At 44.6% G+C, this 27206-nt stretch overlaps 1 protein-coding gene across 2 annotated transcripts in view; it reads right to left on the bottom strand.

Annotated features, from left to right (window-relative positions):
* ZSWIM7 (zinc finger SWIM-type containing 7) overlaps nucleotides 1-27206 on the bottom strand; it is a 310444-nt gene that overhangs the window by 267515 nt on the left and 15723 nt on the right. The gene's annotated exons all lie outside the window — the stretch shown is intronic.

Below are 27206 nucleotides of genomic sequence, written 5' to 3'. Positions count from 1 at the left end.
TAGGCACCTCATCTTGACACATCACAGTTGAGGAGAAGCCTAGAGGTAGCTGACTTAACAGTTTTGCCAGGGAGCCGGTGCGGACAGATGTCATCTGCTGCAGGGCTATGGGATGATAGCATCGGGGCCTCACACTAGAGATGCCACTGGTTGTCAGATCAGGACTGTGCAGTGTTTGCTTACCCTCCACAGTGCACAGTCCCAATCTGATAGTCTTGATCCATGAGAGCTGCAGTGGCAGGAGGTAAGAGCTGGAGAGAGCACAATCCGCACGTCCTCCCTGGCTCTCTCCTCCTCTCCAGATCTGTCTTGAAACCTCCAGTGCTAAGCTGACAGGAGTAGTGAAGCTGACATCACTACTCCGGTCAGCTTGTAGATAGCAACTCTCCATGTGGCGCCCCACCTCAGAGGATACCACCGCTCCCAGGGGTGCCACCCAAATGCCCACCCCTTGTCGCGGCCATGTCTCCAACTGACCACCAATGTAATAAGACACTTCTCAATTGACTACCAATGTAAAGAAACAAACAATTTTCAAATGTGTGTGTTTCTTTTCTGGGCATTATGATCATTTGTTTAATTTCATTATTATTGCTGAAAATTATTTTGAGCAGGCTGGGTGTTAAAAATACAGTACACCACATGCTTTAACTTTTATTTATTCCTATATATCAAATTACTGCCCACTCTAATGTACCCTGAGCTATAGATAAAATAATTATTAGCAAGCGTTCCCTGAGACCTAAAAGTTCTTTTAAGGGTTTAGTCGTGTTAAAAAGGTTAGAGCATATCTGTGGTCCAAATGAAAAATCACATATTCATTTCCACCTTGTTTTTCAGATATTTCTAGCCTACGCCTATTAATGTGAATGATCTTGAAATTTGTAAACTTACTTTGTGAAGATCACCAAATATTTACTTTCTTGAATTCTGTGGCATGCGGTCACTATACCCTGTTGATAGGCACTGCTGTGTCACACATTTCACAGAGCCTGCCTTCTGAGCTAAAGAGGTGCTGAGAGGAGGAGTTTTAGGAGGCGGAGTCAGTACAGGACTCACAGCCTGTAGGCAGCAAGGTACCATGGGATATGTAGTCCTTAGAAGGAAAGTAAACAGCAGAGGAGAAGCTGAAAAACATGCAGAGAATCAAGGAAGTTGTAGAAAGATGGCCAGCAGACAGGCAGAACTCACAACATGAAAGGAAATTTTTCAAGCAAGTTTTTATTAAATAGTTATAAATGACTGTCCTAAACTATCCTGAAACACCTCCACCCAACTGCTTACTTCCCTTGTACAGCAGTGACCTCCTTACGTTAAGATGTTAAACTTTATATCAGATTTTAGCAATTGGATTTACAGCTACTTTATTTAGGAAATCACAGAACAAACTGTAATGATGTTTACGGCTTTTTAAAGTTTAAAGAAGCACTAAACGATAACCCTATTCGCTAAAAATAATCCATGTATACATCTACTACTTAATAGCCCTGTAATCTAATTTCCTTTAATGGCTAAATTCACCTTTAGGGCTCATTCAGATGACAGATTAGTGCCTCTCTACTTGCAGGGCCGCTGGCAAATGCGTGTGCATTCACCACGGAACTGCATGCAGGCAGTCGATAGAAGTAAATGCACAAGCAGCACCAACATGGACACAATCACATGTAAAATTTTGACATGCGGGCAGGAATGGGTGCACAGATCTCAGGGCAAAGTCAGTGACCAGCTTTCCAGTAAAAGTGACCCAAGTGGCTTTACAGCCATCAGATAATTTTTATAGTGCCCGGAATGGGACCCCCGCCTCCCGCTTCCCCAGGAGCGCTACAAGTGGTTTGTTCAGCTATCCACAGAAAGAATGATGAAACATTAATTTCCCAATCACTTTTGTGATGGATGAAGCTGGAAGCGAGGATTTTGTCACTTCCAGTTTCAGTGGTCTTTTTCCCTAGCTGGTACAGCCAGAGAGGCATCTAATCAAACAGATCAGATGCTTTGAAGGACAAGGGAGATATCAGGGACCTAACAAACCCCTGATGTCTCCATAAAGAGTAACTCTCACTGCCCACAGCTATCACAAGGGATCTTGTTCACCCTCTGTGATAGCAATAAAGTTCAATGAAGAAAGAGGTGCAAATAAATGTAATAAAATAAAAATAATGTTTTAAAAATTGAAAAGCACCACCATCCCCTGTGCTCGCACGCAAATGGGTACAAAGGTCTGGCACACATATGTCAACAGTGATTGCCCCAAACATGTGAGGTATCACCAGAAACGTCAGAGTGAGAGCAATACTTGTAGTGCTTGAGCTAGAACTAAACTCTAAACTGATAACTTGTAAAGGCTTTTAAGTATCACTTATGGACAATTTTATGTACCCTAGTTTGTCGCCATTTCACAGTTGTGCTTAGTTTTAAATGTTGACGTGTACTTTCAACTAAAAATTTGCATTTGATAAACGATCGCGCAAATAGCATTTAACTTTAAAAATAATTGCAACAGCCACAATTTTATTCTCCAGGGTCTCTGCTTTCAGAAAATATATGATTGATCGTTCTGAAGTCATTTTCTGGCACAAAAAAAAAACTGGTAGGTAAGCAGTTAAATTGATATTAAAAAGGTTCTATTTTATTTTTATTTTTTTAAAACAAATATGTTAAACTTACCTGCTCTGTGCAATAATTTTGCTCAGAGAAGCCCAGATTCTCCTCTACTCCACCACTGGCGCTCCTGGCTCCTTTCTCCTACAAATACAAACCCCCCCCCCCCCCAGCTACAGGAGGGGTAGTCATGCAGGCTCAGTATGGAGCTGCACAGTTTTCTTTTGACACATATAGTGTGGCTTGGCCCTGCCCTCCCTGCTCCCTTGTCACTGGATTAGATTGACAGCAACAAAAGCACAGAATGCATAAAGGTAAAAATCCTTTAGCCTTTAGAACCAGAAGTTCACTTCTATTTATAATAATGTGCTCTGTTCTCTCAGGATGTCTCATCTTCCTATGTGCCATCAAAGTGAGCTGTTATGTTGGATAGGGCACCTCACCTCTTTCTAGGAGTGTCTGACAACATGGCTAGCAAGGAGACAGCTGATTTGACAAATGGCACATTTTTCCATCTCCAAGCCCTTGTCATCTTGCCTGGAACATTTTAGCTGACAAGCCACCCTCCCCTTGTACACCACAAGAGATGCTCATCTCAGGCAAGTGTTTGGGGACGGAGAAAAGTGCCTTCTGTCAAAGCAGTCGTCTCCTTGCTAGTTGTGTTGTTGGATGGCCTTAGATGGAGCAGGGATGTCCTGTCAGACCTCACCAGGTAGTCTTAGACAGCATATAGGAAGATGGGAAAAATTACACCATGTACAATATGCCTGTTTGGTTTCTGGCTGAGCTCAAATTATACAAAAAAAAAAATGTTTAATGTTTATTCAATTAAAAAAAGAACAACATTGAGCTTTATTTCTCTTGCTGAAATCATGAAGTTTTAACCAGCTCAACCAATTATTAATCATTGAATTATTAAATGTCATATTCTATTATTTAATACCTGTTTAATGTATTAATTTTAAATGTATTTAATAAATGATTTAATAATTAAATGTATTATTTAGTGGAACATTGTTTTATGTGTATGTATAGTATAATCACAAAGAACTTTGTGCTCTCAAAAGCTTGCAATTGTAATCCACTTGGTTAATAAAATGTTTTAGTTAAGGCAAACAAACCTGCTCCCCCTCACTTGCACCGCTTCAGCTGCCTCAATATCCACCAACCCCCCCCCCCCCCCTCCTCCGCCCGTGGGAGATTGACGGGAAGGAGGCGACGATCAGAGGCCTTACCTTAGAAACAGCTGGGGCTTCTCCTTCTGACCAAACAGGAAGTGGGTCCTGAGACCCAATTGGCCGGGAGTCCTAAGACTCAGGACCTGCTTCTTGATTGGCCGGGAGGAGAGCCAGGAAGACAATAGCAAATATTGCTATTGTCACATAACTGAGTGGGTTCCGGGTGCAGTCCTCTGCGCCCCAAGCTCACCCTTGTTTGAAGCCAATTAGAGCCTCAGGCTCTAATCATGCGCTTCAAAAAAAATCCATGCATCGGGCATCCTGCATTTAGATTAGGGGGTGGTGCCCCTGCACCCTGTATGGATGGGACGCCACTGCCAAAAGAAAAGATTTATTATATTGCAGCTTACCATTTCTTAGATGTGATAGCTGCATTCATTTTCTTTTTTTTAGGCTTTCTTTCGTCTATTTTCATCTGGTGAACCAGCCAGTAAGTCTACTGTTTTTCAAAAGAACAAGCTCTTCGGCAGAATATACCAGTTACAGAGAGGAGATAAAACCATTTAACACTGGCTAGGGTGCTTTATTTATTTATGAAACATAACAAGGAGATCAGCGCAAAAAAATAAGAAATAAAATAGACAGCTTGCAGTAGGTAAATACACATACACATCTGGTGGCAGGTGAAATGGCAAGTGACAAGCTGCATCTGGTGGCAGGTGAAGTGGCAAGTGACAAGCGACGTGGCAAATGACAGGCTGCATCTGGTGGCAGGCAATGTGGCAAGTGACAGGCTGCATCTGGTGGCAGGTGAAGTGACAAGCTGCATCTGGTGGCAGGTGACGTGGCAAGTGACAAGCAACGTGGCAAGTGACAGGCTGCATCTGGTGACAGGCAACGTGGCAAGCGACAGGCTGCATCTGGTGGCAGGTGAAGTGACAAGCTGCATCTGCTGCCAGGTGATGTGGCAAGTGAAAAGTTGCATCTGGTGGCAGGCGACGTGGCAAGTGGCATGCTGCATCTGCTGGCAGGTGATGTGGCAAGTGACAAGCTGCATCTGGTGGCAGGTGGCAAGCTACATCTGTTGGCAGGCGATGTGGCAAGTGACAAGCTGCATCTGGTAGCAGGCGACGTGGCAAGTGACAAGCTGCATCTGGTGGCAGGTGATGTGGCTAAGCGACAGGCTGCATCTGGTGGGCAGGTGGCATGGCAAGTGACAGGCTGCATCTGGTGGCAGGTGGCATGGCAAATGACACACTCAGGGATCCCACCGATTCGGCATTATGGTGAGTCAAACTATTTCATTTTATATTACAATGACCATAATAGACATAATACGCTTCAATCATCCTGACACCATATCAACCATGGTGCCGTGATGATTAAAGCGCTAACACCAGCCATTGCCCAGGCGATTGGCCTGCGGGGACCAGTATTTCTGTGGCTGTCAGGCTTATGCTTTGACTTTAATGCTTTCTGAGCACTTGACCTGAAATATAGAGAAAATAAAATTCCTGAGACTTTTATGACACTTTTTACAGCATGCTTGTTCCAGGTTTGTATTGAAGTCAGACACAACCATGCACCTAGCATTTCTGTAAGGGCAAGTATTGGCAACCCTATACTTTTCTAAGGACAGAGTCACCTAAAGTGAGACAATTAGCGTAAAGTAAGTCCTCAGAAGAGTTGCATGTCACTCCCGGTAAAGAATAGCCATAAAGCTCACAAACCAGCAATAACAATTGCTGTAAAGTAATGTCCAGCAAAAATGTTTTTGAAGTTTTGGGTAGAGTAGGGAAGGTCTAGATCTAGAACCTCAACTAACTTTTTGGATAAAGTAGGGAAAGTTTATAATCTCTAATAGGAAAGGTTTAGAACCCTTCAGTTTTCAGGACAGGAATGAGGGAAACATTTTACAAACAGGACCACATACAACAACAACAACAACAAAAAAAAAAAAAACATCTAATGGGGTTCCAACCATTCTCTTCTTTATATAAAATTAAAACGTTTATTGGCTCCATATACAGTAAATAAAAGCTACAAAAAATACTAAACATGACTGATCTATGCACACTGTATTCTTAGTTAGAGAATATAAATTGAATGAATGTTTCTCGCATTTAAACTTTAGGAGGCCAAGTATCTGTATTGATAAACAGGAAATAATGACTTATCTTGGGAAAAGCTATTCCAAAGGTTGGTACAGCTATGTAAAGAATGCAGTTTTTATACAATGACTGAGTTTTTCTCAGTTATGTCGCGTGGAAGCTGAATAAACACTTCTGGAATGAAAAATGCTTCTGTTTAAAGGTTTCAATAGCAGTGCCCATGTATTCCAGTGTTATGTAGAAGCTAGCACTTGTATGCATAGCAATTATATAAAATGCTTTTCTTATGCAAGTTTGTTACTGACAGGAATTTCCTAGTAATGGTAGCGCATTTACTTTCCTCATGGAAAGTAATGTACATTAAATCATTATTGTAACAGAGGCAATGTCTACACATATTGGGGCTTATTTAATAAAGGCAAATCCACTTTGCACTACAAGTGCAAAGTGCACTTGAAATTGCACTGAAAGTTCACCTGGAAGTGCAGTCTCTGTAGATCCGAGGGGGGCATGCAAGGAAAATAAAAAAAACAGCATTTTAGCTTGCACATGATTGGATGATAAAATCAGCAGAGCTTCCCCTCTTAACAGATCTACCCCTCAGATTTACAGCGATTGCACTTGTAGTACAAAGTGAATTTGCCTTTTATAAATAACCCCCTTTGTATACTTTTGTCTTGCCTTTTTATAAAATCTTTTGCTAAGGAAAATTCATTTATTCTCTTATCACTCTTTTTATAGGATTAATATCCCCATATTTCCAGTTATATCTTGTTCTTCATGAACCTGCTGCTGGGACCTACCTTTTTTTGGGATCCTTGTGAGGGATCTCTCGAGCCTTGAGGATTTATCCTTTAATTGGTTACTTTTTTTCAATCTTGATATTTGTCCCCACTTTTGCTAAGCATCATCCCAATAATCTTTTTAACAAATATTTGATTCCACGAATGTAGTATTGGTATGAGCACATTGTTAGTTATGATGTTTCCATGTTTGACACCATGTTTTCTTTGTTATTTCTGGAAATCTAGACTTTTTATGAAAGGCAAATCCACTTTGCACTACAAGTGCACTTGGGAGTGCAGTCGCTCTAAATCTAAGGGGTAGATCTTAAATGAGTGGAAGCTCTGCTGATTTTATCATCCAATCATGTGCAAGCTAAAATGCTGTTTTTTATTTTCCTTGTATGTCCCCCTCGGATCTACAGCGACTTTACTTCCAAGTGCACTTTCAAGTACACTTGCAGTGCAAAGTGGATTTTCCTTTAGTAAATAACCCCCTTTGTCTTCTCTATTTCAGAGCATCTCCAATTATCTCCTTCATGCCTCTGAAGGTATTTATCTTGAATCTCCCGAAACGCGTTGGACCATAGGAGAAGTGCTCTTTTCTTATATACTATATATGGATATTATGTATCACCTTGTGTATGGCTATTATTCTTGACCGTTACACTGTTTTTATGAAATAATACATTTTTCTACCTTTGTACCGGGGGTACTTATTCTCTATATACAATAAATTTTGCCTGGTGGCAAGAATAAATGGAGCCGTTTCTCCATAATGGTTCTTTCTAGGGGTGCACCGAATGGGTTTTTTGGTGCCGAAAACCGATACAGAAAATGAAAAATACACTAGGCCGAAAATCGAAACCGATACCGAAACTGACCGATACCGAAAATGACTGTTTTTAAAAAATATTTTTGTACAGGAGATGGTCAGAGACTGGAGACATGGTACAGGAGATGGTCAGAGACTGGGGACATGGTACAGGAGATGGTCAGAGACTGGGGACATTGTACAGGAGATGGTCAGAGACTGGGGACATGGTACAGGAGATGGTCAGAGACTGGGGACATGGTACTGGAGATGGTCAGGGACTGGGGACATGGTACAGGAGATGGTCAGGGACTGGGGACATGGTACAGGAGATGTCAGAGACTGGGGACATGGTACAGGAAATGGTCAGAGACTGGGGACATGAGACGGGAGATTGTCAGGGACTGGGCACATGGTACAGGAGATGGTCAGAGACTGGGCACATGGTACAGGAGATGGTCAGAGACTGGGCACATGGTACAGGAGATGTCCAGAGACTGGGCACATGGTACAGGAGATGTCCAGAGACTGGGCACATGGTACAGGAGATGTCCAGAGACTGGGGACATGGTACAGGAGATGGTCAGAGACTGGGGACATGGTACAGGAGATGGTCAGAGACTGGGGACATGGTACAGGAGATGGTCAGAGACTGGCGACATGGTACAGGAGATGGTCAGAGACTGGCGACATGGTACAGGAGATGGTCAGAGACTGGGGACATGGTACAGGAGATGGTCAGAGACTGGGGATATGGTACAGGAGATGGTCAGAGACTGGCGACATGGTACAGGAGATGGTCAGAGACTGGCGACATGGTACAGGAGGTGGTCAGAGACTGGCGACATGCTACAGGAGGTTGTCAGAGACTGGGGACATGGTACAGGAGGTGGTCAGAGACTGGCGACATGGTACAGGAGGTGGTCAGAGACTGGTGACATGGTACAGGAGGTGGTCAGAGACTGGCGACATGGTACAGGAGGTGGTCAGAGACTGGCGACATGGTACAAGAGATGGTCAAAGACTGCAGACATGATAAAAGAGATAAGTGCAGCCAGGGTTGTCCCCAGTGCAGCCAGCGTTGTCCCCAGCGCAGCCAGCGTTGTCCCCAGCGCAGCCAGCGTTGTCCCCAGCGCAGCCAGCGTTGTCCCCAGCGCAGCTAGTGATGCCCCCAGTGCAGCCAGTGATGCCCCCAGTGCAGCCAGTGATGCCCCCCTGTGCAAGGAAGAGAGAGGAGAGCCGCCTCAGCCGCCTAGTTGAATAGAGCGCCGGGAACATCACAGCTTAAATTTCAATAGCTGTGTGTTCCCCGTCGCGCACCGTCACATACAGTCCCAGGGACAGTCACAGGGAGGGACTGTATGTGACGGCGCGCGACGGGGAACACACAGCTATTGAAATTAAAGCTGTGATGTTCCCGACGCTCTATTCAACCAGGCGGTGGAGGCGGCTCTCCTGTGCTATACACCCCCCCATGATGGGCGGCACCAGGGGTGGGGGCGGTGCCCCGCCCCATTTTCGGCTCAATTATCGGCCATTTTTTTCCTTTCGGCAAATTGCAGAAAAGGGCATTTTCGGCCTATATGTTTCGGCGGCCGAAATGGTGCATCCCTAGTTCTTTCCATATAATTTAAACACTTCAAGACCGCCCCACATAGATATACTGCAGCAGGGCGGCCCTGCTGATTGTTTGTTCTAAAAAGAGGCAGAACTGCGGTCTTTCCGAGGGGAAAAGCAGAGACACAGATCCCTGTTTCCCCCCCAGTCAAAGCACTCCCCCCCACAGTTAGAAAGCACCCCCTAGGGACACACTTAACCCTTTGATAGTCCCTAACGTTAACCCCTACACTACCAGTGTCACCAGTATTGTGACAGTGCATTTTTTTTAGCACTGATCACTGTACTGGTGTCATTGGTCCCCAAAAAAGTGTTAAAAGTGTCAATTAGTTGTGCGATTTGTCCGCTGCAATGTCACAGTCCTGCTAAAAATCACTGATCCCCGCTATTACTAGTAAAAATAAATAAAAATTCCATAAAAATATTCCATAGTTTGTAGATGCTATAACTTTTGCGCAAACCAATTAATTTACTCTTATTGGGTTTTTGATTTACCAAAAATATGCAGCAGAATACACATTGACTTATATTGATGAAGAAATTTGTTTCTACTTTTTTCATTAGAAATGTTTTATAGCAAAAAGTAAAAAAATACAGATTTGTTTTTGTTTTTTCAAAATTGTCAGCATTTTTTTGTTTATAGCGCAAAAAATAAAAACCAAGGTGGTGATCAAATACCACCAAAAGAAAATTCTATTTGTGGGAAAAAAGGGACATTTTATTAGGGTAGAGCATCGCACGACCATGCAATTGTCATGTAAAGTAACGCAGTGCCGTATCACAAAAAATGGCCTGGTCATGGCCTGGTCATGGGGGGGGACCTTGCGGGTCTGAAGTGGTTAAAGTGATACTAAAGTCTCTCTTTTTTTTTTGTCTTTGTTTCTTAACCACTTCAATACAGGGCATTTATACATCCTTCCTTCCCAGACCAATTTTTAGCTTTCAGTGCTCTCACACTTTGAATGCCAATTACTCAGTCATGCAACACTGTACCCAAACAAAATTGTTATAATTTTTTTTATACAAATAGAGCATTCTTTTGGTGGTATTTAATCACCACTGGGTTTTTTATTTTTTGCGACATAAGTGAAAAAAAGAGCGAAAATTTTAGTTTCTAGGATAACATTTTGCAAATAAGTAATTTTTGTTCATAAATTTGGGCCAAAATTTATACTGCTACATCTCTTTGGTAAAAATAACCCAAATTAGTGGATATTATTTAGTCTCTTTGAAAGTTATGGAGTCTACAAGCTATGGTGCAAATCATTGAAAATTGATCACATCTGATCACACCTGATGCACTGACGGCCTATCTCATTTCTTGAGGAAAGTACAAATACCCCCCAAATGACCCCTTTTTGAAAAGTAGACAGTCCAAGGTATTTAGCAAGAGGCATGGTGAGTTTTTTGAAGTTGTAATTTTTTTCCCACAATTCTTGGGAATATTAAGAATTTTTTTTTTTCACAAAATTGTCAAAATAACAAGTTATTTCTCACACATAGCATACGCATACTTCCAATTACACCACAAAATACATTCTGCTACTCCTCCTGAGTATGGCGATACCACATGTGTGTGACTTTTACACAGCCTTGCCACACAGAGAGGTCCAACATGCAGGGAGCACTGTCAGGGGTTCTAGGAGCATAAAATTACACCTCTAATTTCCTAACCACCTATTACATTTGTGAAGGCCCTGGAGCCCCAGAACAGTGATATTACCCACTAAATGACAGGAGTGGCGAGATACAGAGGACATCATATGACGCCTGCCCAGGATGGGAGATCCCATTTGCGGACGTCATATGTCTATAGCCTGGTATTGAAGTGGTTAAACTCAATACTTCCCCAAACCAGAGTCATATGGCTCAATACAAATCTTTTGCACTGAGTGTCAGGGGGCCCTCGGAACATACCAGTCATGAGCATGAAACCTAAAGCTCACAAAATATGCCTTAACTTTTTACTATAGCATACAGCTAGGGATTTTGAAAGGACAAACAAAATATTCACATTAAATGTGCAAGCTCAAAGTAGGATTAAAGGACCTGGGCAGACACAGAATGTTGGTTATGCCCACCATAATGTTTTGTTCAAAGACAGCTGCAATCCAGGAACAGGACCACTGATGTACTGTACATATGTGTTTCCAAGTGACAGATTTACAGCTTCAGATAAAACAACTTATTTATGACTTGCTGTAAATAGAAACTTGTTGCTGCTGTCATTGTCACAGAAGTATATGCCACATTGCCACAGAAGTATATAAAGCAATGACAACAGCTTCATCAGAAACAAAAATGACTACATAACCTCTCGCTAGGAACAAGAACACCAAGTTAAAGAGGAGTTGCAGTCGGGAAAAAAAAATATATATATATTATGTAGCGCTGGCTCCTGACAAGCATGCGCTATATGTTTTTGAAAGTTAATATTCCCGAAACCACAGTTGGGTTTTAGGGATAATTTTACTAAATTATGATTTCAGTACCAGTCCAGCTGGGTTGCACTGGGTTCTCCTTGGCTGCAGGTGTTGCTGTCACTGACAGCGGTGGTATTTAAGGTACTGACATCACATGCTACGGGGTTCCATGCCAGAGGATTTTTCTGTCTGTTTGGTTCTGGTCCTCCTGACCAGCCCCCATGGCCTTCCTGGCCTGTGGTGCGGTTACATGCATTTCCAAGTCTCGAGGCTGGATAGTCCGAGGCAAAGCAACTGCAGGGACAGGTCTGAATGGATATTGAGGCCTGGTGGTTCAAGAGTGGTCCGTCTCTTCTAAGGAGAGGCCCAGCAACTGGAGAAGCATCCAGGGGAGGACTCTTCAAGAGAAGGCTATGCACAAGGCTGGCTTTTCTGAAGGAGCCTGGAGGCTCAGTTGAAGGACACTTCATGAATCCACACTCATACGGTATCGCCGGACCGGCTGAGAGATACTGGTACCGTATGATAGCTCTATAAATTTGTTCCTCAGTTACACTCAAGTCTGTGGCAGAGACTTTTTCTCAAGTATTCTACACTCAAGTCTGTGGCAGAGACTTTACTTTACTTAACACCCTACCGGCTGCTAGGCCTAGTGAGAGGATGTCTATCCGGGGGTTGTGAAAATCCAGCTGTGAAATGGTTATTCTCTGGATTTCTTCTATAAAGACTTTCCATTTTTGACAGTCCAAAGTACCTGAACTTCCTCCTAATCCTCTACCCTAAATTGAGAGATTCTGTTTCTAGTTTCAAATAAATAACCCAAAAGAAGATCCAGTGTCAGTTTCTACTTTTCTTTGGGCCATCTACCACTGGAAATCCTAGACAGAGACGAGGTCAAGAAGGTAACGGTAAGCCGAATAAAACCAGCACCTCCTTTGGAGGCCAGTGCTACAATTAAAAAAGTCAGCAGCTACAAAAACTGTAGCTGCTGACTTTTAACATAAGGACACTTACCTGTCCAAGGATCCCGTGATGTTGGCATCCCTAGCCGATTCGTCAACCAGCTTCCAGTGCAGTCGCCCTCATCTGTAGTAAGGGAAACAGGAAGTGAAGCTTTGCGGCTTCACGGCCTGTTTCCTACTGCTCATGCACGAGTCTCCCTGTGCTTTCTGAATGGTCCCGCTGTCCTCTGGGATTTCTGTGTGTCCCAGAAGGCAGCAGGGGGAAGGAGGAGGGACCAGAAATTACGTAGATCGCCGTGCGACAATCTTACCAGGAAGTGGGGGCAGGTGCCTGTCCATACCAGGTACCCACTCCCCCCCCCCCCCAAAAGTGCCAAATGTGGCAGTGGTGGGGGGGGGAGGGGTGGAGCTCCGTTTTAAGTACTTCAGTTTCCATTAAGTGCATATCACTAAAAAAAGTGCATAAACGGGTCAATCAGGCACAAAAACTAATTTAAAGCAGTATTAAACAAAAAAATAAAAATGCACTATATTGCAGCTTACCAGTCTTTGAATGTGGTGGCTGCATTTGTTTTTTTTGGTACCTGGGCAGTAAGGGACGAGCAGTTGTAAGCATGGGTATAGATTTGTAGAGTATAAGATTTCCTATCATTTGAGCCCAGTCTTGCCACAAAGAGTTAAAGCGGGATTCCACTGCCGTTTTTTTTTTTTTTTTTTACCTGTGTCACTGTTGGGCGATTCCTACCGGGTCTTTACAGCCACGATCAGCGTCTTTTTAACCCCCGGCGTGACGATTTCATTGCTAAGGAAAACTTTAAAAAAAGCAGTCCGGCGGTTTCCATTTTCACTGTGGGCGTTTGAAGCCCACAGGCATTTACTTCCTGGATGCGATGACACTGAGCTCCCAGCATCCACTGCTCCATCTCGCACATGCTCATTGAGTGTCTTCTTTGTTTTCCTTCCTTTTGTCTCCTGTGCTATAGTGGTGATGGCTGATAGAGCTGCCTGCCCACTTTCAAAATGGCAATTTCGGCTTGACTGTGTCCCCCATGGATTCCTGGGAAATAGCTAAAGAAGTTCCCAGGGACCATTGCGAAGCCGATAAACACGCCTACTCCCACGGGAGGAGAGCCCAGAAGTCGGCATAAACATTAAAAATAAAAGGTAAATACTGCATATTATTTTATTTCAATGGTCATAACTGCATCTATGTTCCAAAGCCATTTGAATAAGACGAACTTGCAATTTTCTGTACAAAACCACTTTAATCCAGCTATGACCAATCCTCTTTTATTGTTCAGTGAGATAAATCTTGACAAACAGAGAAAAACTTTGTCAAATCCTCCCCCTTGCTGTGAGTGACAGGTGATTTACATATCCCGTGCACTAGCCTAAGAGACATGCATTATTTTTTAATTCCCTCCCACTCCTTTCTTCTGCTGCTCTGCCAGGATTGGATGTTCCACACCTCAACATAATTGGGCATGCTGAAGTCATGTGGTTACTTTCCTGTCTTTTCACTGGATGTTAGAGATCATAGCAGAAGTTCAGTGTAAGAAATACACAGGAGAATATGCATATTGACAAGGGGCTTGTAGAGGTGGGCGGGGAGTCTACTGACATCACGACTACACCCACGGAGCTCCAGACAACAGACCTACCTAAAGAATTTTCAGTTTTTCAGGTCTCATAGCAGACAGAGGGGAGGCATTTGACAGGTAGGGATATATGCAGGAGGCATGTATATCCTTATAGATAACCCCTATGGCAGTGGTTTAGAAAGGATGACATTGGGTTTACATCCACTTTAACAGCTCCACACACTAAAGGCTGCCAACTTTAAAAAAACAGGAGGGGCGGAGACAAGACTAGTCACCTTGCACAAGGAGAGAGAGCAGCAGTGACCGGTCATTATGCCAGGATGCTCCTGCACCAAGGTAACATTTTACTCTGAATTACAATACAGGTCTGAAAGAAATACACGAAGCACACTAAAATAAGAATATACAGACTCTTGTATGTAGACAAAATTTACTTATCCTGGAGTTCAGGTTTAATTTTATGCAGTGATGGGATTTGCTTGTAAATCATTTCTCTTCGATTATTTGAACTATTATTTGCTGACAATTTGTCAAAACCATTGAGGATTCTGCAGCAATGTGGCTGGTTATCCAGCTGTGACTGTTGACGTTTACTAATTAATAATGAGAGTGTAATGTGATATACTGTATGAGACAAGAAAAGTAGGTGATTAGAGCAGGAGACATGATGGAGACAGGGCAGCCATGTGATCTGATATTGTCAGATGTTTATCCAGAGTCAGGCCAGCCATACACAAGCAGGCGTCTCACTGAGAATAACAGTAGGAGATCTGTCTGACCTTCCTCATATTACTGTATGTCCAGGACACAACATTTATCCCCGGTTTTGGCATGAAAGTGTGAAGGCATTATCCTCTACCCTATAAAATGTCATAATCGTGTGTGATAATGAGCATCTCTTAGGTCTGAGATCTTCTAAATTATGTACAGTATCACACAAAAGTGAGTACACCCTTCACATTTTTGTAAATATTTTATTATATCTTTTCATGTGACAACACTGAAGAAATGACACTTTGCTACAATGTAAAGTAGTGAGTGTACAGCTTGTATAACAATGTAAATTTGTTGTCCCCTCAAACTCAACACAGCCATTAATGTCTAAACCGCTGCCAACAAAAGTGAGTACACCCCTATGTGAAAATGTCTAATATGGGCCCAAAGTGTCAATATTTTTTGTGGCCACCATTATTTTCCAGCACTTCACAGGTTGCCACTGGAGTCGCCTTCCACTCCTCCATGACAACATCATGGAGCTGGTGGATGTTAGAGACCTTGTGCTCCTCCACTCCTTCCATTTGAGGATGCCCCACAGATGCTCAATAGGTTTTAAGTCTAGAGACATGCTTGGCCAGTCCATCACCTTTACCCTCTTCTTTAGCAAGGCAGCGGTCATCTTGGAGGGGTGTTTGTGGTTATCATGTTGGAATACTGCCCGGCAGCCCAGTCTCCGAAGGGGGGGGGGGGGGGGATCATGCTCTGCTTCGTCACAGTACATGTTGGCTTTCATGGTTTCCTCAATGAATTGTAGCTCCCCAGTGTCGGTGTTCTGCCAAAATCTGTCCCCCCATCGGATAGCGTCCGCCCCGTACTGCACAGTACGGAGGACAAAGAGACTCCGAAAGTCTCCAAAGATGAACGTCGCCTGTGCACTGAGTCCAGGTTCAAGCCCCACCATCCAAGTGGACATACGGTAGCACGTAGTGAGAGGGCCCCTCGCGGGCTCGCTTTGCTCGCCACTCTTCGGGCACGGCCTTGCTTGGCAATTTTTTATTCTAACTCTATGTCCACTTGGATGGTGGGGCTTGAACCTGGACTCAGTGCGCAGGCGCTGTTCATCTTCGGAGACCGTCGGCATCTTCTTGTTCTCCGTACTGTGCAATCGCAGTACAGGGCGGACACTATCCGATGGGGGACAGTATTCGACACACCGGCAGTACTTATGCAGCCTCAGACCATGACACTCCCACCACCATGCTCGACTGTAGGCAAGACACACTTGTCTTTGTACTCCTCACCTGGTTGCCGCCACACACACTTGACACCATCTGAACCAAATAAGTCTATCTTGGTCTCATCATTTCACAGGACATGGTTCCAGTAATCCATGTCCTTCAGCAAACTGTTTGCAGGCTTTCTTGTGCATCATCTTTAGAAGAGGCTTCCTTCTGGGATGACAGCCATGCAGACCAATTTGATGCAGTGTGTAACGTATGGTCTGAGCACTAAAAGGCTGACCCCCACCCCTTCAACCTCCGCAGCAATGCTAACAGCACTCATATGTCCATTTCCCAAAGACAACCTCTGGATATGATGCTGAGCATGTACACTCAACTTCTCTGATCGACCATGACGAGGCCTATTCTGAGTGGAACCTGTCCTGTTAAACCGCTGCATGGTCTTGGCCACCATGCTGCAGCTCAGTTTCAGGGTCTTGGCGATCTTCTTATAGCCCAAGCCAGTGATGGCGAACCTTGGCACCCCAGATGTTTTGGAACTACATTTCCCATGAGGCTTAACTACAGTGCAGAGTGCATGAGCATCATGGGAAATGTAGTTCTAAAACATCTGGGGTGCCAAGGTTCCCCATCCCTGGCCTAGGCCATCTTTATGTGGAGTAACAATTCTTTTTTTCAGGTCCTCTGAGAGTTCTTTGCTATGAGGTGCCATGTTGAACTTCCGGTGACCAGTATAAGAGAGTGAGAGCGATAACACCAAATTTAACATACCTGTTCCCCATTCAAAAGTGAGGCCTTGTAACACTAACAAGTCACAAGACACCAGGGAGGAAAAATGGCTAATTAGGCCCAATTTGGACATTTTCACTTAGGGGTGTATTCACCTTTGTTGCCAGCAGTTTAGACATTAAAGTGGAAGTCCACCCTAACACTTAAATTCTCCCCTGCAATCATTAATGCGAGCTAAGTTCAGCCTTATGCCTTAAAATGAAAAATATCACTGTTTTTCTAGCTTTATTTTGCAATATCCAGTGCTGTCACATGACTTAAATTCTACTTCCTTCTCGGTGTAAAAATCAGCCAGTGGGTGTGGTTCCTGAAAGCTAGTGACATCACTTCCTGGGAGGGACATTGGTGTGTGTGTGTGTGTGTGTGTGTGTGTGTGTGTGTGTGTGTGTGTGTGTGTGTGTGTGTGTGTGTGTGTGTGTGTGTGTGTGTGTGTGTGTGTGTGCGCGTGTGTGTGTGTGTGTAGCCAGTGGGCGTATACAGGAGGGGAGGAGCTGATCATAGAATCCCGCCCAGTGTTTTCTCATCAGTAAGGATGCACTCACTGTACATCCTAAATCATGAGAAAATTAAGAAATAAAAAGATCCATCCACACTGGACCCGGGGGGAGTGCAGTGCACATATACAGTATAGCTGTGCACAGGAGACGGGAGCTGGATGCAGGGGGGGGGGGGCTGTCAGAGTAGCTGGAAGTGCTCTGTGGTCTCAGCTCACAGTCTACAATGATCATAGTACAGGCAACCACACTAAGGCTCAGTTTCCGCTAGTGCAACTTGTCATGGGACTTTGTACACAAAGTCTCATGACAAGTCACAGCCCATTAAATTTCAATGGCACCCGTTTCCATCCATGCGACTTTGAAAATCAGCAGCTTTGAAAAAGTACCTGCAATGTTTTGGTACGACTTTGATCCAGAGCACGTGAAGTTGGATCAAAGCTGCACTCTAAATCGTGCAACTTTGAGGGTCGCAATAGTAGAAACATGACTTGTCATGCAACTATGTGTCCAAAGTCGCATGACAAGTCACAGCCCATTGATTTCAATGGCACCTGTTCCTATCTATGCAACTTTGAAAATCAGCATCTCAAAGTTGCATCAAAGCCTTAGGCTATGTTTCCACTAGTGTGACTACAAAGTTGTGCAATTTAGAGTGCGACTTTGAGTGCAGCTTTGATCCAACTTAACACTCTGGATCAAAGTCGCATCAATAGTTGCATCAAAGTATGCAGGCACCTTTTCAAAGTCGCATAGATGGGAAGGTGAGAAGGAGAGGAGGGATGGGGTGGAGCTGGCAGGCCTGGGCATGTCTGTCTAAAAAGGAGAGGCGGGATGGGGGTGGGGCATGTAGTAGAGAAGGACAACAGTTTCAGGAAGTGAGATGCCCCCATGCAGAATTAAGAAATAAGGAACAAAGGTTGTCCCTGAAGAACAGGAAGAAGCTGATCGTCTGGCTTTGATTAGACTTTCTACGCGACACAATCAGCTATACAGAAAATTAATAATGTCAAAGATAAAGATATTTTACATATAATAAATAGAAAATGTTTCCTTTTTGACTGGACTTCCAGTTTAACCACTCAGATTTGCGCTATAGCTGAATGACGTCTACAACGTGGACCTGCTTTGCCGGGAGGGCGTCAATAGATGTCTTCCCGTGTTCGAGCGGCCTGCGCGCCCTCTGCAGGGCATGTGCGGCACGCTCTGTGATCAGCGAGTCTATGAGACTCGCTGGATCACAGATCGGAGTAAGGGTTCGATCCTGACCCCTTACCACATGATCAGCTGTCAGCCAATGACAGCTGATCATGTGATGTAAACAGAACCAGTAATCGGCTATTTTGTCTTCTCTAGCCGAGGAGAAAAAAAAAAAAAGCTCACCGGTGGCTGTCAGAGGGACATTAGTGCTCATCTGTGCCCACCTGTGCCACCTCCCAGGGCACAATAGTGCCACCTACCAATGCCCACCAGCGCCATCTACCTGTGCCCACAGTGCCACCCATCAGTGCCACCTATCAATGTCACCAATCAGTGCCTCATCAACAGTGCTGCCCATCAGTGTCACCTACCAGTGCCACTTATCAGTGTCCATCAGTGCCATATATCAGTGGTACCTATCAGTGCCCATCAGTGCCACCCATGCCATCTTATCAGTGGCCATCAGTGCTGCCTTATCTGTGCCCATCAGTACCGCCTTATCTGTGCCTACCAGTGCCCACCAGTCCAGCCTATCAGTGCCCACAAGGGCTGGCTCACCAGCGCATATCAATGAAGGAGAAAAATTACCTGTGTGCTAAATTTTATAACAAACTATGAAACATGATTTTTCTTTTTCAAAATGTTCCATCTTTGTTTAGCAAAAAATAAAAACCCCAGCTGTGATTAACCACTTAAGCTCCAAACCATTTTGCAGGGCCAAAGACCAGAGCACTATTTGGATTTGGCACTGCATAGATTTAACTGAGAATTGCACGATCATGCGACATGCCTCCCAAATAAAATTGACTTCCTTTTTTTCCCCCCAAATAGAGCTTTCTTTTGGTGGTATTTTATCACCCCTGCGGTTTTTATTTTTTGCGCTATAAACAAAAAAGAGCGACAATTTAGAAAAAAAACGCATAATTTTTTACATTTTGCTATAATAAATATCCCACAAAAATATATAAAAACATTTTTTTTCCTCAGTTTAGGCCGAAACGTATTCTTCTACGTATTTGTGGTAAAAAATAATTGCAATAAGCGTTTATTGATTGGTTTGCGCAAAAGGGCACGAGGGCTTTCACACTGGAGTGGTGCGCTTGCAGGACGTTCAAAAAGCTAGTGCAAGCAGCATCTTTGGAGCGGTGAAGGAGCGGTGAAGGAGCGGTGTATACACCGCTCCTGCCCATTGAAATAAATGGGGGCAGCGGGGCTATACCGCCGGCAAGGCGCTTCTGCAGCGGTGCTTTGCGGGCGGTTTTAACCCTTTTTCAGGCACTAGCGGGGGTTAAAACTGCCCCGCTAGCGGGCAAATAGCACTGCTAAAACTACGCTAAAAATAGTGCAGTTTTACCGCAGACACCGCTCCCGCCCCAGTGTGAAAGGGGCCTAAGCCAAAAATGTTTAGAGGTTCTCAATCTATAATAACGTCATTGCCAGTGCCAAGATGTCATACTTCTTCAGTTATGGTGATGATGAGTAAAGAAGGACCGGTGAGATCACAAAGATGAACTATAAGAAGCACATTTTCTTCAGAAATATTACACGCCTTTGCTGTTCACTTGAGGTGATTTCCATGTATGTGGCAAAGCATCAACCCATTCCCGGGAGATGACATAGGTCAATATTTCCAATGATGGAAAGTACAAATGTAAAGTATGTCTGATGTGATTTAGCCAGTTTGGTGACTCTTCTTCCATTTACAGGAGTAAATTGAATTCAGGTCAGTGATGAAGTGCATGAAACTGGATGTCAAGATGTTACAGGTGATAATTCTTCCATTAGGTGAAGGAACATGATACAGTTCCTGTAGGGTTTAACCTGTTGAGTACTAGTTTATAGATACCCCTTTACTACCAGGACATTTTTAAATTTTCAGTCGTGATAGTTTGACAATTACTCAACACATTCAACACTGTAAACAAACAAATTTTAGATTTTTTTTGGGAGGGGGGCAGATAAAAAAAAAATACCACCAAAAAAAGCTTTAACAAACAACGGTGCTTCATTGTTGTTATGTAGGGTAATAAACAGGGTAATAAACAGCAGATCCATTGATACAGTACAGAGCATTGCATGGTAAATACATATGTGCATATAATAACTAGACAACATCCGTGGATACAGAACACAGAGGATCTGGGTACCAACAATCGTAGTTCAGACTCCCATACTACATTGCTCTCAATCGGGTAATCACCATTAAAACACTAGGTGGAGGTCCAGGGGGCCCACACCTTTTCATACTTCGACAAACAACATTAATAATAACCGATTAATGTACATAAATCGGTTGTTGCATAAAATAAGAGGTAGGAAATCGGTAATTTGGAGTGATGAGAACATTGTGCATCCATGTGAACCCCCAATGGGGCCAGCACTGGAAGGGACAATTGCAATCTAGAAATAATTACCCTGAATGCCTTCGTCCAATAGGCCAAGATGATGGTACAGTCCCAAAACATGTGGAAGAATGTGCCTATATGTGCTTTACATCTAGGGCATACAGGGTTTCTGTCTGTAAAGATTCAATGATATTTTTAGGATGTGTAGTAGATTCTGTGTAAAAATTTCACCTGGATGAGCTTGTTTTTAAAGGAAATAACCAGTTTGGGGCCGTATTCGAAACAATCCTCCCAACCCCCCCATCTAATGAGGGTATATCCTTATGCCATGTTTCCCACAGCCTCTCTAATTTGGGGGAGCAGGTGCCCAGGAGTGCACTGTATAGGGTGGAGAGAGGTTAGCGAGGTCTCCCGGGGCCAGAAGTTCCTCAATGGGTTCAGCCTGGAGGAGAGGCAGGTGTGGAAACTGGGCCCTGGCCACATGTTGTAGTTGCAAGTATCTGTACCGCATCCACTGGGGCATGTTGTATTTGGCCTGCAGGTCTGAACTGTAGCAGAACACCCTAGGGCACAACTTGGCCCAAAGTTGTAATGCCATATCTGGTCCACACTTGGGGATCTGGAATGGTGCGGAAGGGTGGTAGGTTAGGATTTCACCACAGAAGGTGCGCTGGCGACCACTGATCCGGCTGCGTAAAATGCCGCCGAGCAGCAGTCCACACTCTCAATGCCCCCCTCGTAGACCCAGGAGTCACCCTGTATGCCCTGGGTTCTCTGTAGGCAAAGCTGTGGAGCCCAGCCAGTGAGCCCAAGCAGCTTGCCTCCAGACAGACCGTCACAATGGATTTGGATCCCTGGAACCACCACTGAACTGTTACTAGTACTGCGGCCCAATGGTAGACTTGAAAGTTGGAGAGGGCTAATCTGCCCAGAGGAGCAGGCAGTCGCAGTGTGGAGCGAGCCAACCTGGGAACCGCTCCATTCCAGATAAAGGAGCCCACACATTTATCAATATCCTTAAAGAGTGCAACAGGGACCCACACCTGACAATTCCTAAACAGGAGATTTATATGACCCAGAGGGAGGTTCGCCCATGCTGTACATTTTGAGTGTAGGGTAGACAGGGCAGGCAATAGATTTTTCCCTATATAACCTGAGGGGCGTTTGGTTACCAGGACCCCAAGGTAGCGGAATTCCTCAACCCACCGCATCCCCCCGTCATCTAAGGGGAAAAGTACCGACTTGGTCCAGTTAAAAGTTGTCAAAAATTTGCAAGGTGGCAAGGAGCGAGGGACCCGCATCATTAGAGCATCTGTAACAACAAAAAAACTTAACAACCCCAACATAAACCCTATCCCACCCCATCTCCCACTCCAACCAAGAAATGCTTAAATACCCAAATATCATACACCCAATGTTAGGGGGCGTGAACCAGTGGGTGTAGTCTCGCAATGGAGTTGGACTGTCTGTATAGTACAGTACAGTACAGGCTTCACAGAATAGAGATAAAAAAACATTATCTTGAAGGGCTTAATCTATAGTGCAAAAAAAGTAGTCCAGCTGGGATGAACTGAAGGAGGATGCAGGCACCCTTGCAAGGGGAAGTGATTAATAGGTGTATAGCGTAGCATAATGAAACATCCCATACATCCCAAATAAACATCCCATACTCATACAGTAAGGAAGGAGCGTGGGAGGAATGCTCTTCAGCAGCAGGCCTCAGTTCTGAGTCTGAGTACCAAGCCCTGCACTTCCTGAGGTATGCCACTAGAGTCCGCCAGTGGCTTAGTAATAGAGCCAAGGGAGTCATTTCCAAAGTAATTCCACACTATTTTGGAGAACAGAGCAATCCTGTATATGGTAGATTATAATATAATAGGTAACCTCCCAGCAAGGCTTGTGAAGTCCAACTGGCACCAACAGCAGGGTTGCCAGAAGTACAGTCATATTAATCCTAGCGTCATGAGTTCACCTGGGCATACCAGTTGCACATAGCTTATGAACGTTGCAAACAAGCAGTTTATAACAGGCACAACAGGTGCAACGAGGAGAAAAACTTGAGAAAAAAAATTCTCCTGCTGGGGAGATGGAACCCCCCATAGTGACTCCCGACAACACTATGTCAGATACCCAAGGTGTCAGCCAGTCTGGGGGGTGGGGGTGGGGGGAGCAGTGGAACTCACAGAAGGGAGAGAGCCCAGGACAGGCAGGACATCATCCTTCCGTGGTGGGGAGGGCAAAGATTTCAGCCATGCAGATGCATCTCTGGGGGAGGTAAAGAGCCTTGTGGTTTAGCCATCTTGGACCCACAGACGTGCATGGAAGAGAACACTGTATCTGATATCCTTGACCCGCATGGCTTGCTTTAATCACTTTTTAGACCGGGCCATTTTGCTGGCTTAAGACCAGACCACTTTTTGCGATTCGGCACTGCGTCGATTTAACTGACAATTGCACGGTCGTGCGATGTTGCTCCCAAACAAAATTGACGTCCTTTTTTTACCACAAATAGAGATTTTTTTTGGTGGCATTTGATCACCCCTGTTTTTTTTTTGTTTTTTTTGCGCTATAAACAAAAACAAAAAACTCATTATTTTTTACTTTTTGCTATAATAAATATCCCCCAAAAATGTATAAAAAAAAACATATTTTTTCCTCAGTTCAGGCTGATACGTATTCTTCTACATATTTTTGGTAAAAAAAAAAAAAAAATCGCAATAAGAGATTATTGATTGGTTTGCGCAAAAGTTATAGCGTTTACAGTTTTATGGCATTTTTATTCATAATTTTTTTTTCACTAGTAATAGCGCCAATCAGCAATTTTTATTGTGACTGCGACATTATGGCGGAAACATCAGATATTTTTGACACATTTTTGGGACCACTATCATTTATACAGCAATCAGTGCTATACAAATGCACCGATTCCTGTGTAAATGACACTGGCAGTGAAGGGGTGTCCTAGGGGCGTGTTTCTAACTGTGGGGGGTATACCTGTGTTTTACACATCACTGATCTCTGCTCCAATCACAGGGAGCAGAGATCAGTATCACTGTTGCTAGGCAGAATGGGGAGATGCTTGTTTACTTTCGCATCTCACCATTCTTCCTCCCCGTGAGACGATCGTGGGTATCTGCAGGACCCGCGATCAGACTCACAGAGGTCCCGACCAGCATGCGGCCGGCGGCACGCATGCGATGGCACATTTAAAGGGACGTACCTGTACGCTCATGTGCCTGTCCATGCCATTCTGCCGACGTACATGGTCGTGCGCCGGCCGGGAAGTGGTTAACTTGATCAAATGAGTGTCTCAATTTCTGCGTTTTTACGGAGTAATCTGGGAAAATGAGGATCTTGCTGTTCTGGTATACCAGTTCTCCCTGCATCCTGGCTGCTCTGAGCACCTCATCTCTGTCCCTAAAATTCTAAAATTTGAGCATAAAGTTACGGGGAGGTGTCCCCTGCGGGCCGGGCTTAGGTGGGATAGGGTGAGCCCTTTCCACCACATAGAAGGGTAAGAACTGGGCTGTTGGCAGGAGGGTGCGCAGCAACTCCTCCACAAATTTAGTTGGGTGTGGGCCCTCTACCCCCTTTGCTGGGCCCACAAAGCGGGGATTATTCCACCTATTGCGGTTCTCAGCATCCTCTGCCTTGTATTTTAGTGCCCTGATTTTAGTGTGCAGAGTGCGGAGGTCTGTATTATGGCTCTTCACTGTGTCCTCCACATGGCCCAGGCGCTGCTCAGCAGAGGATAGCTGGGGCAGTATTTTATCCATGTCCAGCCTGATAAGTCCCATATCAAGCTACACAGCGTCCACCTTTGTGGTCGGGCACATAATAGATGCATGGCAGTTAGCTCTAGCTGCCAGGACCTCTGCAAGACCCATTTGAGGCAGTGAGGGCTGCTCCTGTTGCTCCATCTGCGACCCCATGTTAATGGTGGGGCACGCGGGGTCCCCACGCAGTCCCTGTAGGCCAGGACGGGTTCCTCCGGAAAAGGGGGGGGGGATTAAGCTTCTTACCCTGTCCTTTTGAAGCCTGGGATGAGCAGTTTCGGTCCACAGAATGTTCCCCAACACCCCCAAATACCTGCTGGCGCTGTCACAGAGGAAGAGGAACCTAGCTTTATATCTGGTGGGAGTGTGCTCGAATCTGCCCCTTCTGGAAAGGAATATTTGAGGTATATAACAAAATGTATGATGACTCTCTTGCCCTCTCCCCTAAGGTGGCCCTACTGTCTGCTCTTCTGGGTTTATTCAAATCCCAGAAAAATAGCCTACTTTTTCTGTCAGAAGCCCGTCAGCTGATTGGGAATTTCTGGAAATCAGAGGTAACCCCCCCCTTCATAGGTCGATTGATATCCTCAATCATGTCATGCTTATGGAGGAGATGCAGGCTAAAGAGGGAGACAACTGGGACAAACACCTTAAACTGTGGTATGTTTGGGTTCACTATTCTGCCTTTGGATAGACTGTTACACAGGCTAAGCAGAGGATGAACTGAGGGAAACCCTAGGTGTATCACTAGGGAATGTGGTCCCAGTGAGTTGATAACCACGCTCCAGTGAACGGCTTTCCAATGATTTTGTTTCAGTTACACTAAGAACAAATATTAACAGACACACTGTATGCATACCTTTACCTTCCCCCATATCCTATTTCCCCCCCCCCCCTCTCTTCTCCCCCTCCGTTTCCCTGTTTTCACAGATATATACGTCCAACTACGAGGACACACAGAATGTTTATGACGCTGATTGCAACTTTTGCGCATTGTTATTTGGACTTAGGTGAACTAATACTATGTACCGATTGTTTGGTGGCATTTGTTTTTATATATATATTAGTGGTTGGCCAAATCATATCGGCCAAAAATTGTGTTTTCAGCAAGCGGCCGGAAGAAAAAAAAAACTGCTTATATGGAGCTGAAAAGAGGCAATGCCACCCCGCCGGGTGCTGCACATTGTCATCCTGGGTTTTCCCCTGTAAGAGTCCCCCCTCCCTCCTCAGGAATGTCATGAGATGCAGCCTTGCCAGTGCCTGGTAGCATGATCTCACGCTGTGTCACAGAGCTGGATCTGAATCGCTGTGCAGCTACTGTAATGATGTCCCGCCTCCTAGACCGCTACTTGCGATAGATGGTACACTGATCCAATGCCAGGAATCATTGTGCCATGTGTCATAGGAAGCAGAACGTCGTTACAGTGTCTGCATGGAGATTCAGATCAAGCTCTGTGACACAACGTGAGATGTCACTACCAGGCACTGTTAGGTTGTACCTGATGGGCATTGGCAGGCTACACCTGATGGGCACTGGCGGGCTGCATCTCATGGGCACTGGCAGGCTGCATCTCATGGGCACTGGCAGGCTGCATCTCATGGGCACTGGCAGGCTGCATCTCATGGGCACTGGCAGGCTGCATCTCATGGGCACTGGCGGGCTGCATTTCATAGGCACTGGTGAGCTGCATTTCATGGGCACTGGTGGGCTGCATGTCATGGGCACTGGTGGGCTGCATGTCATGGGCACTGGCAGCCTGCATCTCATAGGCACTGATGAGGCTGCATTTGATGCACACTGATGAGGCTGCATTGATCTCTTGTATCATGTCTGCATTCTCTGACCATCTCCTGTAGTATGTCTGCAGTCTCTGACCATCTCCTGAAGTATGTCTGCAGTCTCTGACCATCTCCTGTAGTATGTCTGCAGTCTCTGACCATCTCCTGAAGTATGTCTGCAGTCTCTGACCGTCTCCTGAAGTATGTCTGCAGTCTCTGACCATCTCCTGAAGTATGTCTGCAGTCTCTGACCGTCTCCTGTAGTATATCTGCAGTCTCTGACCGTCTCCTGTAGTATGTCTGCAGTCTCTGACCGTCTCCTGTAGTATGTCTGCAGTCTCTGACCGTCTCCTGTAGTATGTCTGCAGTCTCTGACCATCTCCTGTAGTATATCTGCAGTCTCTGACCATCTCCTGTAGTATGTCTGCAGTCTCTGACCATCTCCTGTAGTATGGCTGCAGTCTCTGACCATCTTCTGTAGCATGTCTGCTAGAGATGCACCAAATGGTAATTTTGCTAATACTATTGGCAGTGTGTTTAAGTGTTACGTAAGAGATTGCAGACATGATACAAGAGATGGTCAGAGACGGCAAACTGCATTTTTCTTGAGCTTTGCTTGCACTAAAGGTGCCAATAATGGCCATCAAGAAATGCATATTAATTTAAAGTGATGATATTAATTAAAAGTGGAATATAATACAATTGTATATAAAAATATAAATATTTTTTAAAAACTGTCATTTTCGGTTTCGGTATTCGGCAAAGTGCATCCTGCATTT

The sequence above is a fragment of the Lithobates pipiens genome, unplaced genomic scaffold (assembly GCF_037356315.1).
Source record: "Lithobates pipiens isolate NorthernLeopardFrog02 unplaced genomic scaffold, aLitPip1_a1.2 Scaffold_16, whole genome shotgun sequence".
Classification (NCBI taxonomy): Eukaryota; Metazoa; Chordata; class Amphibia; order Anura; family Ranidae; genus Lithobates; species Lithobates pipiens.
The sequence above is the reverse complement of the archived record's forward strand: the minus strand, read 5'-3'. Positions and strand labels throughout refer to the sequence as shown.